This window comes from Hippocampus zosterae, chromosome 16 (genome assembly GCF_025434085.1).
Source record: "Hippocampus zosterae strain Florida chromosome 16, ASM2543408v3, whole genome shotgun sequence".
NCBI classification, from domain to species: domain Eukaryota; kingdom Metazoa; phylum Chordata; class Actinopteri; order Syngnathiformes; family Syngnathidae; genus Hippocampus; species Hippocampus zosterae.
In genome coordinates this window covers 11,634,579-11,654,569 of record NC_067466.1, presented here as the reverse complement: position 1 = coordinate 11,654,569, position 19,991 = coordinate 11,634,579, and the positions used below count along the sequence as shown (strand labels likewise).

The 19,991-nt window shown below is 42.3% G+C and overlaps 1 protein-coding gene across 10 annotated transcripts in view; it reads right to left on the bottom strand.

The window, feature by feature from the left end:
• LOC127588050 (sorting nexin-19-like) overlaps window positions 1–19,991 on the bottom strand; it is a 38,941-nt gene that overhangs the window by 3,622 nt on the left and 15,328 nt on the right. For 7 of the 10 annotated variants that reach the window (XM_052046553.1, XM_052046559.1, XM_052046558.1 and 4 more), the window contains one exon: window positions 12,545–12,690. The exons of 1 other annotated variant lie outside the window; for it this stretch is intronic. The gene's annotated coding sequence lies outside the window, so the exon portion shown is untranslated. Of the gene's footprint in view, window positions 1–2,355; window positions 2,440–12,544; window positions 12,691–19,991 lie in introns of all 10 variants that reach the window. 2 more of the 10 variants (XM_052046554.1, XM_052046556.1) reach the window with 2 other exon arrangements.

Sequence of the window (19,991 nt, the reverse complement as noted above, 5' to 3'; positions counted from 1 at the left end):
CCACGAGTAAGTAATAACTTCAGTATTATAAGTAAGGACACAATGTTCTATAGATGTTCTCCGCGGGTGGGCCTTTGAGGGCGGGGCCGGGCCTACATGCTAGCGTTCCCCAATTTGAGGCAAGGATCTCGAAAAAGAAACTTTTTCTTTCAAGTTAATTTTATTATCGTCACTATTTTTTTATATTCGAGTCTAAGGTCAAGGGACGTGTCTGTTTGAATATTTTCCATGTATGAATCACAATACAAGCCTTAAAAAAACAGCCAATTTATATTTGACACAAAGGATTTCCCTGTGATCATAATTATAATCAAAGGAAGAGAGTTTGAGATGAGCGCTTTCTCATAATCTCCCTCATTAATCTTTTGGGTGGTCCAGTGTCTAGAGATGATTTGTTTTCCTTTTTTTTTTATCCCATTTTGGCTCTTCCAAAAATGAGCCTGGGAATAGCCCGGTGCTAACTTTGTCCTTTTTTCCAGACTATTTAGTACAACGTCGTCCATAAAAATGCAACACAAATCAAAACAGGAAGTTATGCGTTGTCGTTGTCATTTATTTCCGTTGGTTAGTTAGTTAGTCCCCAGGAAGTTACAAATATGGGGATGATCATATTTTCATGTGGAAGGGTTTTGAGGCCCAGACTGATGTTGAAAGCGCCATTCTAGTTTAACCCTTTCAGGGACAGCGGTTACTACAGTGGACAATTTATGTTATCAGCAACATCTAGTCAGCATCTCCAGGAGCAAGATGCTCACTTCGCTAGCAAAACAGCACCGTTCAAACGTCATTCGAATACTTCAGTTATCCGTTGCCAGCTAAATTTTCACGAAAATATATTCCCGGGAGCACATCTGAAGAGGCAGATGTGCAAAACGTGCTCACGGCGGAGCAAACGTTTGAGCGCTGTCGTAAGATTGTGCCTGTGGGATACTCCTAATTTCCACAGCCGTTTCGAGGGCAAATACCGGTACATCTTTTTTCCTCCAACGTGACGTCAAAGTTCCTGGCGGAGGCAAATAATCTGCTCAATTTCAAAACACCACCAATGCCTTTAAAAGTTGGCGCGGGAGACGAGCAAAAGTCTCGCTGCTTGAGATTAGAACGATTTTTGGATTTTGGCCACATCAGTCTGTTTCTCAACAGTGAGCGAGTTCACGGCTTCTTGGCCAAACACCTTAAAAGGTAGCAAGGGGGACGATGAAGTCATTTGGTGTTGATAATTTGACTCGCACCTACGGTACAATCGCACTAAGGCCATTCGATTGGGCTCGATTAATTTATGGACAAAAGACAACGCGGCAGTACACGCACAACTTTTATAGTACCTACGTGAGCAGACCTGTAATTATAACTTGTGATTTATGAAGGGGAACAAAGGAAGGCATGATCCCACTAATCTAAACCTGCTGTAGGCTAAAAAAAAAAAAGCTTGGAAAATGCATCGAATCTGGTCTTGTTTCAAGGCTCACCGTCAGGTCACAGCTCTGCTTGACATCAGGCTCATTTCAAGGGATGCATCTCGGTCACATTCGACAGAAAGCACTGATGTCACATTTATCAAAGGCAGTCGTGGACTGTGCATTTGCTACCTTCATTGGCAACCGCCACGATGAGGCTGCCATGATAGAAATGTACACAATGCAAAAATGCAATCGAACGGCACGCAGCTGTGCCATGAAGATCATCTGAAGACACTTCAAAATCAATCATGACCTCATAATCCTGGAGTGTCAAACTCATTTCACATTGTGGGCCACATACGGACTCGGTAGATGTCAAGTGGGCGGAACCATTAACATTATACCATACTGTGCTATGAATCACCAAGATATCATCTTTTTCCTATTTTTTGGTCTCAAGAAGCATTGATTGGCGCTTTCATATCATTTGCTGCATTGGGTCTATCTCGGTGACAGACTGAGACTGCTGTTTTCTTCCCCGATCAAAACAAGTCAATAAGTCAACAAGTCAAGTCAACAGTATTTATAGAGCACTTTCAAACAGCCATCGCTGCATACAAAGTGCTGTACATGGAGGGATTTTAACATACACAATAAACAGTAAGACAAAATGGTAATAAAGGCGGTAGAAAGCACCAAGCAGTAAAAACAATGTTGTCTTCTACTGTGATCAAAACTGTGTGTTCCCTAACGGATAATCCACAAATTGCATTTTATTTAAAATATTCATTCTGTGTCTTGAATGCATTTTTTTTTCACTTTTCAATGACCCCTCGGGCCGGATCGAACCTCTTTGGGGTCCGGTTCCGGCCCGCGGGCCATATGTTTCACACATCTGTTATAACCTAAAAAAAAAAAAGATTGAGAAAAGCTCATGAAAATATATCGTACTCACAGGGATGGTGATTATTATGGGTACTTATGTGCGCGGATTGATACAGATGTCTTTGGCTCGTTGAACTTGTTCAGACGGACCGATCTGAGGACGGAAAAATATGCTGGTGTTATTGTTGGCCTTCTGAGGCTGATTCTGAAGGCCCTTGACAGATTAGATAGAAATGGCAGTACGCAGGGGCTGAAATCTGATTGGACCAAAAAAATAAAATAAAAATAACATCCAAAAATCAAACCTCCACACGCTGAAAGCAGTGCAGCCAAGAGAAACGAAAGATAATGAATAGAATAAACTGTTGGGAATAAATGAAGCCAATTTCATGTAAGCAATATTAGAAGGTACATTGTGGTCAGGGGAGGAGGTGGGGGGGGGGGGTGATTTGAAGGAAATATGGTTGTCCCCCCTTTTTGTCGCTATGAGCAGCTTCCACTCTTGCGGGAAAGACTCTGCAAGACGTCTGTGTTATTATATTGAGGACTCCATGGCTCACAGTCTCTGTTCCAGTACAACCCAAATGGGTTCACTGGGTCAGAGTAATGTTAAGATGCAAGTCCCCCCCCCCCAGCCCCCGCACCCCCAACAGCAAATGCATCCAGGCATGCCATCATGAACATTCCCCGCATAATTTCTTCGACAAATAAATCACCGTCTCCCAAGTTATTGCCACTTTAGGAATCCTACATTCGATCAATGATTCGGATTGACAGGGGAACTACAAGTCCTTGTCCGTCTCCTGATCGATGACTGCATTTATTAAGGCGTGTGCGTGGATCATTTTTGTCAATAGAGTGTGTTTTCCGAGTTTGGCCGATGTAGCCTCCAACACAAACACGGCATGCGAAGATGTTTTATCGGGTCGTCCTGCCAAGAAGCGAGAGGGAAGAGCGACATGGAGCAAAAGCAAAGGCAAAGTGGATGCAAAAAAAACAAAAAACAATCAAAACAATGTGAAACAAGAGCGGAGCTTGATGCTTCCCGTTGTGTCAGCATGGGGGAACTGGAATTCACATCAGAAAAGCAGCAGCGGTCATTAATCGTCCTCGTGGATAAAAATGTGAAAATATCCCTGCAGGTCTCTCTCAAGTTTTGCCAACGTGTCCGGCCAGTGTCTTCCTGTTTCTAATTTCTTGGTTCAATTTAGGCTATATGGAGCCTGAATGTTGTCACGGAGCATCACAACTATAGTTTCCTGTCTAACCGCTTCCAATAAAGATGAAAAGATTCCATTGAAGATCGCTGGATGCAATTATTCCAATTGGATATTAAAGAGATTTTTCCCCCGGTTGCTAATGTGGAATTACGTGTCGAGGAAAGCAAAGCAGATACCGAGAGCTTGCTAAATTATTCTCAGGTGGATTCCCGTCCGTGGGTGCTTTGAGGCAACCTCTCTCTTCCGTGGATATCGTTCCCGGGGAGTTCGGCCTCACTTTGTGAAACTCCGAGACTGACTTGAGTCATTATTGTGAGTATCAGATGAATAACCGACAACGGTGTCATGGCAAACGGCCAAAGGTGCTTGGGGGCAAAGCGCAAAAACAACAGATGCAGGCATATTTCTCCGCCAAGGAATTTACAAGGAGGAGATGTATTTCTGATGCATTTTAGGCGAGAGTTGAAGTTCCTGGAGAGGAGCGATGAGATTTCCACTTCTTTTTAGTATTCTAAAAAAGCGGGGATCCGTTTCAGAAAAGAATGAAAATAAGAGAACCGGAAATTCTGATGGCAGAGTCCTGACCAAGACTAACAGTAAATTATCATAACAAGGATGGGAATGCAGAATTTGAATCAATGACACAAATGTATGGTGTCAAAACCATACATATGGAATAAAACAATGGAAGCAGCAACTCTGCCTCGCAGTCAGGATGTCGGTCGAGGGGGTTGAATCTTCAATGGAACGTCGCCGTGTGGAGTTTGCCCATTTAGTTTCCTCGCACATCCTCAAAACATGCTTCTTCGGTTAACTGAAGACATTTGATTGCCCAGGTATAAAGTGGCTATTCAAAAAAATAGTGTTCCATTTTTAATGTATTAAAAAATAGATACTACTTCATAATTTTCGTATGACGACACGCGTGTACATGTTTGAGCCCCCCGGAGGCAGAATCCGATCCTGAGCGTCAACCTCATTCCTCTTTAGCTGCAGTAGAATGACACCCCCACGACACCCCCTTCTCTTGCACAATTAGCATTGCGTCCCGTTAGCCACTTTAAGCTCGGCTATCAATAAACACATCTCCACATTTCAGCATTGCATCATTCTTATTCTGTATTGTATATGCATTTACAAACAAATGTATGACATTTCTTTTCAGGGTCTTGAGGAATGTTCAAATGTAACTTTTAAAACATTGCCTGTACATTTAATTTAGTTAGTACTCTGATACAATGTGTTCCAAAATAATTGATCCTTCCATTTCTAATTTTTGAAATGGGCATAAGAGCGCGAGTTTTTTTTCGTTTTGTTGTTTCTATTGCTGAGGCTCGATTTAAATTTATTTGAATTTCTCCTCCGACCTGACTGCTCTTTTTATTTTTGTAGCTCACATGCATATTTGGGGGATAGAAGGATTGTGCTTAGCTTTGGAAGTTGCACCATGAAGAGAAAAAAAAAACCCAACATGCTTACAGTAAATGTTCTCAAGATGCTCGCATAACAACAATGGGCTGATTCACCACTCACCACTTTTAAAACCCCGCAACCGATTTTTGAGCCTCGCCCACACATTGATGAGGCTGCTGTGCGGTCGATGGATGCTACAAGAACGTAGCCTGCCGTCGCCAGGCCTTTTTCACGAAAAGCGCCTCAGCTGCCAAATGGTAAGCTAGCGCAGAAGAATGGGAGCGTAACTGATCTGCCCACTTTCAAGATGGCCGCACTCCAACCCGGACTGACCTGAGCGGAAACACAAACGTAACAAAAAAAAAGTGAGCGTGTTGCACTTCTACAAGACTGACAAAAGATGATAATCAAAATGTCAGTGAATCAAATAATGATTTTAGGGGGGTTGTTTTGTTATTAGCATGTTTTAGCCACACATTTGGAAAAAGAAAATGTTTCTAAAAGCAGGTCAGCATAATCCATAACAGAAGTTTTCAGTTCGACACTGAATCATCCGTTTGGTTGGCTGATGCTAACGTCCGACATGGAAGAAAAAAAAATTCAATGCCAGATGTCAATTGGCAACGATCAACCCTCGACATCCGAGGAATCACCCGTCCTCGCATCCTTTGTTGCAATTTATCTCTTTTTTGTTTTGTTATTTGCCTTAATGTTACCTTTATGGTCCTTAAAAGGAAGTGTTAAGTTTGCTAACATCTGCTCATTAGCACAAATGAGGCAATGGCGTGAGCGTTTCGGCGATGCGCTCATAAAGCGAAGTCTAGCACCGACTGAAACCGATAATTGCACAAAAATACACATCAGTGAAGTTTCTGAAATGCATTTTAGTAAAAACAGACGTGGCTTCTCTCAAGGAAAACATTCGTTTTGTTGTTGTTGTTGTTTTTTTTAAAACGGCCATTCTTATGGTTGTTATGCCGCAAGTATTTCCATTCGCCCGAGGCGACATTGTTTACTGATGAAAAGCTGCTGCTTTTCAACATACCAAGAAAAGTCCTCGCTCACAAATCACCTCTGGCGACTCACGGGGTGGGAGTGGAGGAGGGAGAGGGGAGTCTTTGCGTTCAAGCTTTGAACATTCGTCAAAAGATGTTAACTGTAGACATTCAAATGATACAGGACATCATTTTTCTGTTTTTTGTTTTTTTGATGTTGACATCACGGTGAGCGAAATAGCTCAAGTCGTTTTGAACCAAACGGTTTATTTTGATTTGCAGTCAGGAACGCAAAGTTACTCCGGTGGACTTCAATGTGATCTGAAATCACATTATGAAACTTTCTCTTGTTGCTTTTAACCATAATAAATGACATCTCTGTTTTGTTTTCAGTCCCAATCCAGGCAGAGCGATTAACGAGAGACAGCCTTTGTGCGCAAGGAGACAACTATGTAGCACATGCATGACTGACAGAAACAAGAGCGCCACATTGTTTTGGTTGAAGCTGAGGTGGTTGAAGACCAGAATTTTCTTTCTTTTTTTTTTTTTTTTTTGGAATCTGCACCACTTTTGAACCGAAGTCTGCTTTACATCCCCGAATACGTCTGCTTTGTACACACATTCTCTCTGTTTGCTGACCCTTTTCGCTCAAACCACACTCAAAGAAGCTCTGATTTCTGTCAATATTGATGAACCGAAGACGGATGAGACTAATCACTGTCGGTACACGTTTCTATTTTAAAAACCGCATCGCCTTTTTCACCCCTTTGAAAGACCACCTCGGAAAGGATTCCACTTCTGAGTTGGCTTTCAAAGCGCGCGTCAACGTTGTTACCTCTGGTAAAAACTGCCGAAATGATTTATTTGTTCAAGGGTGGGCTATGGAGCAAAGAGGAAACAATATATTTCACTCCAGGGTTTTTTTTTTTTTTTTTTGGTAACACTTTCCAAAATGTCTGCCTAATGCACAAATCATAAGAATAAAACCAATTTACAAGTGGCCTAATTAGTGTGAGTTTTTTTTTTTTCACGTACTTTGCAGTTTTTTCCTTTTACATGTAAAGAAGTGTTTGGTCGGCCATTATTGGGGGGCGGGGGGGATCTTTAAACTGCAGAAAAAACTTCGAGCGATTTTGTCAAGTAAATACAGTGGACACGCTAAAGTCCTTGAAGTCATATGAGACGTGTCCGCAAAGCTCCAGGACTGTTGTCACAAAAGAAATATTTCAAACCAAAACGACAAAACCACAATTTTTACCCTGCAGTGCGCACCAGAGGATGAACCGGCATGTGTACACAGATCCCTGCGGTGTTTGCTTCGTTCAGAGAGTGAGAAGCGACGAGCGTTTTGGACAATTCGTGGACGGCTTTGCAATGACAGAGGCCGCCAATGTGTGCCGGACTCCAAGGGGACTGCTGGGACTGCAATTTGTAGGTTTGGAGTTCAAATGTAGCTTTTGGTAGACCAGTCCTGGAACCTTTCTGACAACACCTTGTGGGTCTGCTGTTGACCATTAGATTATTCACTTGTATAGAATCGATTCCATGTGCTTTTTCGTTTGCGCAATTCATGCTTTGTCAAATATGAATTAAGATAAGAGGACGTCCTCGCTTTCTAATGGATGAATCGCCACGAGGATACAATGAGATTGCAAGGATAATCTTTGTATGTTTTTATGTTAGATGCTATTTTATCATGTATGTATGTATGTATGTTTTCCTCCAATGGAAAAATATATATGTATACTGTATATATAATAATAATAATAAAGAAAAGCTGCAAGTCTGTCCATGCGATCTGGCAATGAAGGCTGGAGTAACGACGCGCTTCAAGAACAAATTGTTTCGTCTCACAGGAGAAGGTATTCTTCAAAGGGGCCAAATTATGAAATGATTAGCACAATAAATCACTGTCTTTGCCTTATCAGCACTGTCAAGAATAATAATTTATTTTGATTCCCGGGGAATGAGAATCCCAAGCCAAATGCAGATTGCAAAAGCCTTCGCGAAGATTATTTATTGCCGTTACGAGATCATGTGAGACGGACTGTCACTGGAAATTCCTTACGGTTTGGAGCGTTGCCTGAGATGTTTTTCTCTGACGATTTTGTTCTTGATAAATGCCTCAGGGGGTGTGGAGGGGGGGGGACGAGAGGGGGGGGAACAAACAACCTTGGAGGTCTTTCGATACGTGCCGCTTTGTTTCAAAGTATGATTGATGTTGGTGTTGTAACTATTGTGGGAGTGGGAGCGGGAATGATCCCTGGAGTCAAGGCCTTGACACAGTCAGCTTTTTTGGGGGGGGAGGGGGGGGTGTATGCATTGGAATACTGAATTCTGACAACAACATTCCAGCTACAAGGTCTGGCTTGCCATAAACGACCAGCATGCAAACGAGGTCCAATGGTTTCAGGGCATAGGCAAGAAAAAAAAATGCTGATGATGTACGTTTATCATCATGCGGTGTAATAAAAAAAGTTGGCGGCGTTAGCGACATTACACAATAGTTGGTCTGGCACACATTTTTTTTGGGGTGGGCGTGGGGATGATAATTTGATTGACTGTAAAATTATAATGTATACATTTTAGCCAAATGAACAGAACGACATATAATTTTAACGTATGCATATCGTTTTAAAAATCAAATCAAAAGTTTGTCCACCCCTGCCCTAAAGGGACATGGGGTAAAAAAAATAAAAATAAATAAATAATAATAATTCTTTTTTTTTCCCTGTCCATAGCTAATGCTTCCGTCATTTTTATCTCCAGCGGTTTATTGTTGTTATCCTGTTTAATAAAATGTTGTTAAATCACTATTTAGAGACCGCGAATAAACAGCACTGACGCGCCTTCCCTGAGTTGACAACGCCGTCAATGTTTTTCGCAATTTAGGCACTCCGAACCGTTTCACCCCGCCGCCACAAAGATAAAACGAGGGCACGTGTACGTTTCATGTGAGCATGTGAAACAAATTTAAAGGCTAAGTATTAATTGAACACGTTTATTATTGTGGTGGTTGTCTGCAGCGGGGTGGAACTGGAAGCAGCTGTTCCTCATATTTTTTTTTGGGGGGACTCTCTCTCATGTCCTCGCTAACCGAGGTAACCCCAAGTATTGACACGGCAGGACTGCTTTACGCCACTGCAAACTATAACCACAAGAACAATAAAAATAAATAATTCGGCTACCTCGCTGCAAAGTTGATTTGTCTGTCTTAAAAAGTTGTAAAATAATAATCGCATTTCATATTGAACAAGTTTCCTGACAGCTATACTTTTACATTTGTTTTCGTGTCAAGGCGAGACTGCCATTCCATTGTTTTTCACACGGTCCCCTGTGCGCATTTCCTTGTGAGTCACATGTGCTTGACTGTACAACTGCTGTCAGATTTTTCTTGCGAGTCACAACATAAAGCAGATGGGTTCTTTGTAGGGAAACGGGGGGTGGGGGTGGTGGGGGGGGCAGTACCCGACAGGACCTTTAATTCATGTTGCTGAGCCATGGAAATATTGTCATGGTACGTTTAACATGATCAAATACGTCATCTTTTTTGGGGGGAAGTGATTCAAAACAAATGTACAGGTTTCAGTGCTGGACAAGAAGTTCCACTGCTCCATTGAATGTAAGAAAAATAAACCTACTGTGATGACACAAAGGTCGGACACAAAGGAAGATATTGTTGAAGCACTCGGGTTATTGCATATAGGTTGACGTTCATATTCTGCGATCTTTGCTGCTGCTGTTCACTTTCATAATGTCAAAACGGATTTTTTCCCCCTTCCGGTCCGTTTAGTTCTAAGAATAATAAGGAGAACACCTTTTATTCGTCTCACAATGGAGAGAAATTCCAAATTTATAACAGCAAAGTTATGAAAGGAAGAAAGTAGAAGAACAAAAAAAGTATAGGAGCTGCTGTCTCACGGCGCCATCTTGAAGTCATAATAACAGAATAAGAAAATAACATAACAAATCCTGTACGACACTTTAACTATGGAGCCGATGCTTTTTATCTGCAGGATTAGGAAGAAACTACTTAACCCAGTTGCGGATGGGTGGGGCGTGATTCCGATCTTTTTGTAGAATACAAATGGCTGCTGACGCAGTTTGGGCTATTTTGGCTGTTTTGGGGGTAGACGGAAGCCGAGACCGGACTCTTTTCCGCTTTAAGAATTGCACTGGAGACAGTAACCACAAGTGCACACATGTCTTGGGGGGGGATGTTCCATTTTTTTGTGTCCTTCATTCAACGCCCATTGACCCACAGGCTACGCGTGGCCGGCTGCCAGAGGCGTCACTCAGAGTTCAACCAAAAACGGATGCGGATGTCTTCATTAAGGCTGTCATGGCAGCTCAGAGGCCTTTCAGCGCACAGAGGTCTTCATCTGAGGCAAGGTGTGGTTTGGGTCTGAGCCAATCCGCCAGATGAGGAGATGACAAAAGTGCTTGAGTTCATGTCAACACAGGACAGAGCGCTTCATTCGAAGTCTTCACTGTTGTCAGTCCATAGACATAAAAAAGCCCTTTTACATCCTGGAATTACCCTGCAGGGATTCCACCCCCTGAGAGGAGTTTTTTTTTTTCTTTCCAAGACAATGATTTCTGCTTGTGGTCTTTGGTCACGAAATGAGGTCAAGTCAATTCATCTAAAATGACGAGATGAATATTAAGATCCATCCATTTTAGAAAAACACTTCCCCCTCAATAGGTCAGCTGGAATCTATCGCAGTTAACTTTGAGCGAGAGGCGGGGTATCAGCCCGTGCAGCCAGCCAAGGCAGAATTTCGCCTTCACAGAACCTAACATGCATGTTTTGGAATGTGGGAGGAAGTCGGAGTACCTTTAGCACCGACGCACTCCAAACACGTCGGCTGACGCGGACATATGTGGGTATATACGTGTATATGATCGGATTTTAAATATCTTCATCACTGTCGTGACTTTAGGTATAAGAAATCCCGCAGAGATTGTTTTTCTTTAGAAACTTTCTTGAATTCAAATGAGCTTATTGGTGACTCAAACTAGAGCTGGGCGATATGACGGTATACAGCAGAGGTGTCAAAGATACGGCCCGCGGGCCAGAACTGGCCCACAAGAAGGTTTGGTCAGGCCTGCGGGATAATTTAAAAGTGAAAAAAATACATAAATGACACGGAATTTATATTTTAATATGTTGCAATTCATGAATCATCCGCTAGAGGAACACTGTTTTGATCAGAGTAGAAGACAACATTGTTTTTATCAGTCGCTGATGAAAACTTGATACTCGGAACGCTGTGCTACACAGCCTACGAAACAGCAAACCAGGTGAAGTGATAAATGGCCACGCAACGCAAACCTTACGCCGCAGAATGAAATCTAACGAAAATGAACGAATAACAAGCAGATAACATGCAGAACTTGTTTTTCATAGAACCACTCCAAATATCTGCATTGTGTTAAATCATTACTGGGATATAAAACGGCCCATATCGTGATAGGACTTTTTTTTTCCCATATCACCCAGCACAAACACCGGCGTTTTCCCTCAGAGGTCTTTGCAGTAAAATTCGACAAATATTTGTTGAGGAAACAGAGAAAATTGGCTCTCGTATTCCTTCTCCGCCCTGCACATGAGGCTACAGTGAGCTTGTTACATTCCTCACTCAATCCCAGGGCACTGTAACTTTGTTGTGTTAGGAGCAAAACACTGTCACTGTTGCACTTCCACTCAGACATCCGCTTGGTGACTACATGGCAGACTGGCACTGTGCATTGTTGTCACACACACACACACCTACACACACACACACACACACACACACACACACACACCGTACAGAGAAATTCTATTTCTGATTTAATGAAAGCACCATTATGTGCTTTGCTATAATTGTTTGGAATGGTAGTTAGTTTTTTTTCAGAAATTCCAAAAATAAATTCAAATATTCCTTCAGTTAAAGCGCTTATACATACGGGTGCATTAAATATTACAAAAGGCTGAAAATGATTGGGAGTAAACCTAAAAGTACACGGGAAGAATGCATTGTGGGCGATGTTCGCAATGTTTAATATGCGATGATATCTTTTACACTTGTGTTGCAATCGGATTTAGAAAAAAAAGAGAGAAAGAAAATAAAAATCCATCCAAAGATTAAAATGTCATCAGGCGATCCTTTCAATGATGACAGGAGCATTTTGTCTAAAAGAGAGCCAACTGAAGTCATTAATGTGGGTAAAAAAAAAAATTAAATTAAAAAAAAATATATATCTATTTATTTATTTTTTGCTGGTTGAAACACAAACTCTTTTTTGGTTCATTTTACAAAAAATGTGGCTCATTTGGGAAGTGATTCATTGCGTGGGATGAGTCGTCGAAAAAATAAAATCCATTGAAACCGACAATAGCGGAGTGGGATTGGAATTTTTATAGCAGTGTTTTGTCCGCATGTTTACAACGCCTAATTAGCATCTTGGGGAATATCCTATTCTTTTTTTGGCATAGGCAATAGCGGTTGACAGTTTGAAAGGTAGCATGTGGAGAGGCACCAAACATGTTTAGACACCCGAGCAGGATGTTTGGGACATGTGTGGTTTTGCTTTTTACATGCACTAAAACACGTTCTTCATAAACAGATTGATTAGCGCTTCTTACGTTCGTCTTCGGTCCATTGAGATTAAATGGAGTCAGAGCTGGGCTGGATAAGAGCGATGATGTTTTTGTACTCTGTATCCTTCCTCACTGGCTCTCTGTCTGTTTTGGCGTCAAGCCTGGAAGCATCACCAACAACTCCGTGTCAACTATTTGTCAGAAAAAAAATAGTAGAAACCAATCAGGCTCAAACATTTCCATACGTTTGGTCAATTAGCTTGAATTGGAATTCTTTTTTTCCCCCCCAAAAAATAACTAAATGCATAGACAGTGTAATTTGTATAGCTTGAAGTCAGACTGCAGTAAATATATTGGGGAGTATATGGAAATCTGGACATTTTACATACAGTATGCTTCATACACAATACAATCTGCTACATCGATGCTTTTTTTTTTTTCGTCAGCAGTAAGACTGAGAACAAACCTACGCAAGCAACCATGAAAGTTCACATTCACACAAAGCGAGCCGGGATTCGAACCGGGAACCTCTGACTGTGAGGTAGACTGCTGACTTAATCTCGGTTGAAATGCAGGACTAAGGTATTATAATATAGCTTCATATAGGGCTACAAATGCACTTCAAACCAAGTATAAATGTTATGTAATGCCATGGTGCCTCCCGATAATTTTAAACAGATGTCATATCAAAATGCGTTTGTGTTTCCCAAAAAAAAAAAATATATATATATATATATATATATATATATATATATATATATATATATATGATTTTGACATGTGAGCTGATGCAACAAGTAGAGTTTATGTACTGAATTTCACAGGGAAATTTCAGGTAGTTGTTAAGGTCTTCCAGAATCCACAATTTGGCTTGACCAGGCAGAAAAGTACCTGGGTGGTCTTGCCCTGCATTATTTAATATGCAGCATATATTTCCATCGAGGCACAAAACTCGTGCAAATGATAATATAAGTTATAAATGATATGCCATTGTTTCTCCGAATCAAATATTTACTGCGGATACTTTCTCGGAACAGGTGGCTGATGTGAATCATTTGTTTCATAAGGTCAAGGCTCATAACAAACTAAACATTTATCAGCTCCGACTGCGCTAAGGACCATCGGTGCACTCGGTCCACTCGGCAGATGAGACATGTTTGTTCGAAAAGGGAAAATAAGTTTGAAGGCTGCGTGACTGCTGTTACTGTGAGAATAAATCCCCATTTTACTATGTGTGTGCTAATCAAATGAACCATTGTACAGTTGTGTGTGTGCGCGCTAGTCGGAGTTCTCAGCAACAGCTTGGGTCCAGAAGGCCCCAGTGACACTCACGGTGCCAACACACCAATAACGCACTCACACACACTCACTCAGCTGTGAGGAGGGAGGGGGGGGTTGACATCACCCCACCAATCACCCCGTGACTCATTCACAGAAAATCCTAATTTCCCTTCTCGTTCTCCAAGGTTCAAATGGTCTGCGATATCTTGCGGTGGGCCCTCAGTCAAGTGTCAAGTGCGACGCAACACGTCGTGTCACTTTGAATGAAATCGATCCAACCGAGCTCTTGTTGTGCTCGTTACGGATGTGTGGGAGCTGCAGGCGACTTTGGGCAAACCGCGGCGCACACCCTGGAGTGGTCGGCAGCCCACTCACATTCACACCGATGGACAATTCAAAGTCACGTTTGTGTTTTTTTGGGCAATGTGAGAGAATGCAAGTGGAGAAAGGACGAAAAGAAAATTCACGAGAGGAAGTTGAAGCCAAGATTGAAACCCCAAACGGTGAGGCGGATCTCACTGTCTTTCCCCAAGTGAAATCCATTTCGCAATATTTAGTTCATTGCAGCACTTTAGTTGGAATGAAAAGACATATTTTTTCACGATTGCAGGTGCAGCGCTGTTACTTGTCCTGTCATTTTTACTTTGGCACACTCCTCCAATTACCTCTAATAAAGTTACAACTGACTCGGACCTGTGATCTTCGCTTTCTTTATTCCACGGCTTCAATTACAGTTATGTACTCTTAAGTATTTGGGAAGTTTCACTCTCCAGGTGTGATGGTGCATGCCATAATGTCTTACTACACGGCGCGCGCACGGAGGCCGAGGGGCCCCCACATGGAGTGGATGCATTCATTTGGACTCAAAAGTTGGCCCAAACATTTGGAAATGTGGATGAGTGAACATGTTAGAGTTCGAATAGCTTTGGATTTGTCATCTCTTTGTTGTTTTTATTTGGACGTTTGTTTTTCTTTTTAGATTGAATTAATTTTGAGAGCAGGTTTGGGTCCCCCCCTAAAATGCGCCATTTATTTATTTATTTATTGAAATATATGGAGCATTTTTTAAGTGCAAAAATAACTCAAAGGACTTTTCCGGTATATAGTTACTTTGAAAATAACATAAAATGCAGTTTCAGTTTTACTCGTATTATTTTTAAAGCCTTTTAACTTTTACAGTATTTCATTCATGAAAAACGTTTCTAAAATTGTAGTTACTTTGTTCGTTTCTGTTAAGTGTCATAATCTTGGACCACATGAATCACATGAAGTGATTTGACACATAATTCCTTCATTTTATCTTTCATTTTTACATACGACACGGCCGCATATAAACTGACGGGTTCGCTCGTGTAATTTCCTTTCTCTCATCCGACCATCCGTCCAGTCATTTGGAATCAAGACCGTTTAATTGCGTCAAGTTATTTAGGAGACACAAAAAAACGATTCAAATATATTCCATCAAGAATATTTTTTCACTTTCATGGCATGTGTCCGTGCACCCGCTGACTTGGATTCTGCAACGCCGCAAAAGAAGAGAGTCGTAAATGTAAGCCACATGGAATTGGCAAAACTACAGAGGTGTTTCGTCTTCATCTGGCATGTAAAAAGATTTCAGTCCAGCATGCGGAGACGTTTTGTAAGTTATCAGCTTTACACAAAGTTGGAGTCGTCAGCTTTTGTTTCATCTCCGCGTTGGCAAGACGATCTCTAATCCTCGAGTATGTGGCGTTTGTTAAGTGTTTCATGCTGAAGAGAACGGCCGGGTCTTTGTCGCATGAAGCTTCAAACAATGGATTGAAAGCTGGTGTGAATTTTTGAGAGGCACTTCCCCCCCCCCCCCCACTCTACTCAAAATATCAATACAATACATCGTTATTTTAATAGCGCTTTCACAACAGCTGCAGTATACTACTACTACCACTACTACTACTGCTAATAAAGAATTAGATCACACTTAATATGCCCCCCACCCCCTCCGACCCATCCCCACCCCACATGCAACGAATGAGTTTCACACTGGCAGGCACTCTCGAGACCTGATTTAAAAAAGCCACTGTTTCTCGTTTTTCCCCCTCGAAAGTGGAAAAATGACACCGTTCACGGCACTAAATCTACTGTATATTGGAAGAATTTTTTTTTTAAACTTTTTAAAAACTTTTAAAACTTTTTCTTTTAAGTTAACACCACCAGAACAAATCTGGTGTCGTTAACTTAATAGAAAAAGTGCACTGCATTGAGTAAGCACACCCCTCCTATATTTCGATATACTTTTTATATTTCAATCCATCTTATTTTATCGACGTTGCTCTCTGTGCTGCTCGAGCTAAACGGCGGAGAAGGAAAAAAAAAAAGTGACGCGCATGATTGCAAACTGGCTCACTCGCCGACGATGACAGCAATAAATAGTAGTCATCTACTTTTCAGTCGCTTACATATTAAACTGACAAGTGAACTATTTTTTATTTGTGATGGGAGGGGGAAAAAAAAAACAAGCGTTGTACTCCACGACCTCAAGCGTCTATTCACAATGTTTTGGCCCAAACGGGGCCGTACGTGCAGATGGACCGATATTCACCTTCTAAATAATCCCACTAGATGACATAAACAACTTCCTGCACAGGCAGACCAGCAGCAGCTGCAATCAGTGTAGTTAAACTGGTTAGTTTACTTAAGATGGAGTGGGAGGAAATTCTGTCAGTAATGCAGAACCGAGCGTAAAGCAAACAGGAAGGAACGTCTCCCCGTTCAGATATTGCACATTGTCAGGGAGGAGACTGCCGGCGGTCAGTACAGAGACAATGCAACAGGGCGGGGGAAATGAATACACTTTCATAGTCAACTGGATATACTGAAACGCCGACTACACATCCAATCGGTAGTGTTGACGTCAAGAATAGTAATCCATCTAACCATCCGTCAATGCATTTTTTGATTCGCTTTATCCTCACAAGGGTCGCAGAGGGTGCTGGGGACTATCCCCGCCGTTTTCGGGCAGTAGGGGGGTGGGGGTACCCTGAACTGGTTGCCATCCAATGGCGGCATACACTCACACCAATTTAGAGTGTTCAATCGGCCTGCCATGCATGTTTTTGGAATGTGGGAGGAAAACGGAATACCCGGAGAAAAGCCAAGCAGGCACGAGGAGAACATGCAAATTCCACATAAGAAGCCCGGAGCTGGAATTGAATCAAGGAATCTCTGCATCTCTTGACCACCAGGCCTCCATAATCCACCGATTTCGTCCTATTTCATAGTAGAGACACTGAAAATGTAGTCAGACTCTGAGGCACTTGATTAGAAATCCAAGTCACCGCGAGTCGGTTATTAGGCAGATTCAGCATCAGGATTTTAAAGAACAAACTAGATTTTAAAAAAATGCAAGCAAAATTGTTTGACACCGCAGAGTAAAAAAATAACATCCGGCACCAGAGGATTAAAATGTCTTGTAATATACATTACTATTGTGACTGCTGTGCTTGTAGATGAAGTTTTTACCCCCCCCCCCCCCCCCCCCCCACTCCTCCATACTGACGATTACGTTAGCATAAAACGTTCCCTTGCTTTTTGTCTCGTGTGTGGTGACGTTAGCTCTTTGGGGCTACAGTTGGAGCCTTGTCAGTCTGTTTCAGGGTTCCTCTGACTCTTGCTCTTTATCTGTCAAGTGTTTTGCTTTAAATTTGGGTGTCTACCTGGCTCGTCTTAAAGTGAACTTTGGGTGACGACGGGGAAAACACAAGCCAAAGACCTGAAGAAATCCAAAGGTGAACTGAGAGCGCCAAGGAAATATGGAAACAATATGCGGCACGTGTTATGCGTCAGTCCGCACAAACGTCTCACTTTCATGTCATTTTGCTGAAAATAAATCAGCGGATCCTCCTATTTTTTATTTTTTTTGCAACGATATGCAGCTGTAGGAAACGGCAGCGACTGACGGACGCCGATGCCAGTCCCCTCCCCAACGCAGTCGCCGCCACACATGTCATTCCCCCGTGACCGTGCGTGAAATGTGTTGTCAATCTCTTGTTGGAGGGATGTCAGTAAGTTGACAGGAAGGCTCCGCAAAGCACACGGCTACGTGCAGGCCAGTCAATGACATCGCAAAAAAAAATCGACATTGTTAACTCATTCACTCCCAAAGACGTTTTTAAACGTCTTTTCAGACGTGGTTTTGAAGTGGCTGGTACTGAACGAGTTTTAAGAAGTACAGTTCATTTTATTTTGATTTTCCAACAAATATCTTTGGCTGAACGGTTGAATGGAGAATCTTGGCCGTGAGATTCAAACAAAACGGGCATCGTCCATCTTGCTTATAATTATATTCAACTATTTGTGCGTTCAATATGGGGATGTTATATCATCTGGCATGAGTTAGACTTGACTTGGAACCTCTTAACATTGTAAATGTAACATTTTCTGACTGAAAATAGATTTGTTTAATAGAAAGGTAAACCTCACATCGGACGCCAGCCTCGTAAAGTCTGCGCGTGTAAGGGAAGAGTTTATTTATTTCCGCGTATTCTCAGCTCAAAGTCTCGAGCTCCGAACGAATGACTGAAATCTGGAATGATGTGCTCATTAAACGCGCAAGCCTGTTTCCATTAACTCAGAACCCTGGTGATGAAGAGCGCTTTATTTTGCTATTTATGAAGAAATAAATGACACAATAGTAATCTTTGGACTCAAAAGAACTCCATGTAAGGACATTTGATCTCGCGGGGAAGCAGATTGAAAGCACCTGTTGGTAAGTGCGCCAGACAGACGCTCTCAAGGCAGTCGGCATAGATTTCCATTGCCGCTTATTGGAAAAAAAAATATATCAACGCCCTGTCATGACTTTGCACATTTTTAAATGTAGATAATGTATGGAAGTCCATCATCTCGGTCTCTTAAAAATAAAAAATTGTAGAAAGTCTCGAAAAACAAACGTGAGAATGCCGTTTGGCTTTTATTTCAGCATTAACCCTTTTATGCAGCGATAATGATAACCTGCAACCTGACAACACAATTGGCTGTCCACTGTCAGCAAATAAAGACAATTGCGCGCATACAGGAGTTATGAATCACGGCGATATTCAGTGTTTTGCATGCACGTGTCCCTCACACATGTCCAAAAGGTGTCCCCGGAGCAGTCCAGACAGGACGTCTGCTCCTTAACTGGAAAGCACTGCGAGTCCCAGCATTAAGTGTTCTGTCTTTGCAGTGACAGACGACCCATAAAACAGCATCCAGCGGCATGTGTTACTCAATTCCTTTTCATAAAGCGCCGCTTTCCGGCAGTGCACGCCCAATTCATGTGCCCGGCGACACCGGGCGCACGCCACCGGTGCGATACTTCCATTAATTTTTACAGACGGCAATAACAACTCGAAGCACTTATTTTTTTATCTTCTGCGTCGTAAAGACGGAGGGAGTTTCATCATAAAAAAGTCGGCATTTGGTAAACATGTCAGAAAGAGAGGTCAATCAAAAGAGTTTTTATGGTAGCGCAATAATCGCATGATATAGTGTGTCTATCGCAGCCGACGGAGCAATTTGTTCGCAAGGGGCGGCTGCTCGTCAAGCATGGATGGGCCTCGTTGAACTGATGGGAGCCTCTGGCAGTCAAAGAAGAATCACCAAAGCATTCCGTACGTGGAGGAACGCGAGCCAGATCCCCCCCCCCCCCGGATTGCATCATCACTGGCACAACAACGCATATGTTGTCATTCAAGTGATAAAAGTCAGAAGGCTGCCATGACGCATCACGCGGTCGTTTTGTTCATTTGGCCTCGGGGCTTTATCGACGATTTCACCACAACATCGCGATGGGCCCTTCCTTTCACACCTCCAGTAACTCAAGCAATGAAACCCACAGTCATACTTTGACCCGAGTATTCTCCGAAATTGAGATGCCTCAAGATTATGCTTTGGCAGTGATTCACTTCAGTCTGCTCTTTTTGCGCAATGGGTTTAAGTCTGGGGATGGACTGGGCCGTGAACTTGTTTGTTTTGGCCGTGCGCGTGGCGTCATTGGCTTGCTGCACACCTTGAAGGGTTCCGCCAAATAAGTTTGTTGCATTGTTCATTAAACTGGCAGACCAAATGTTTTCATCCCTGAAGACGCCGCGCTTGCTCGCTCGAACGTTGTTGGTTAAGCTTCAGTTTGATGTCATCAATCCTTAAAATCTTGTCCCAGAACCTTTCGGGCTTATCTCCGTCTTTTAAATTC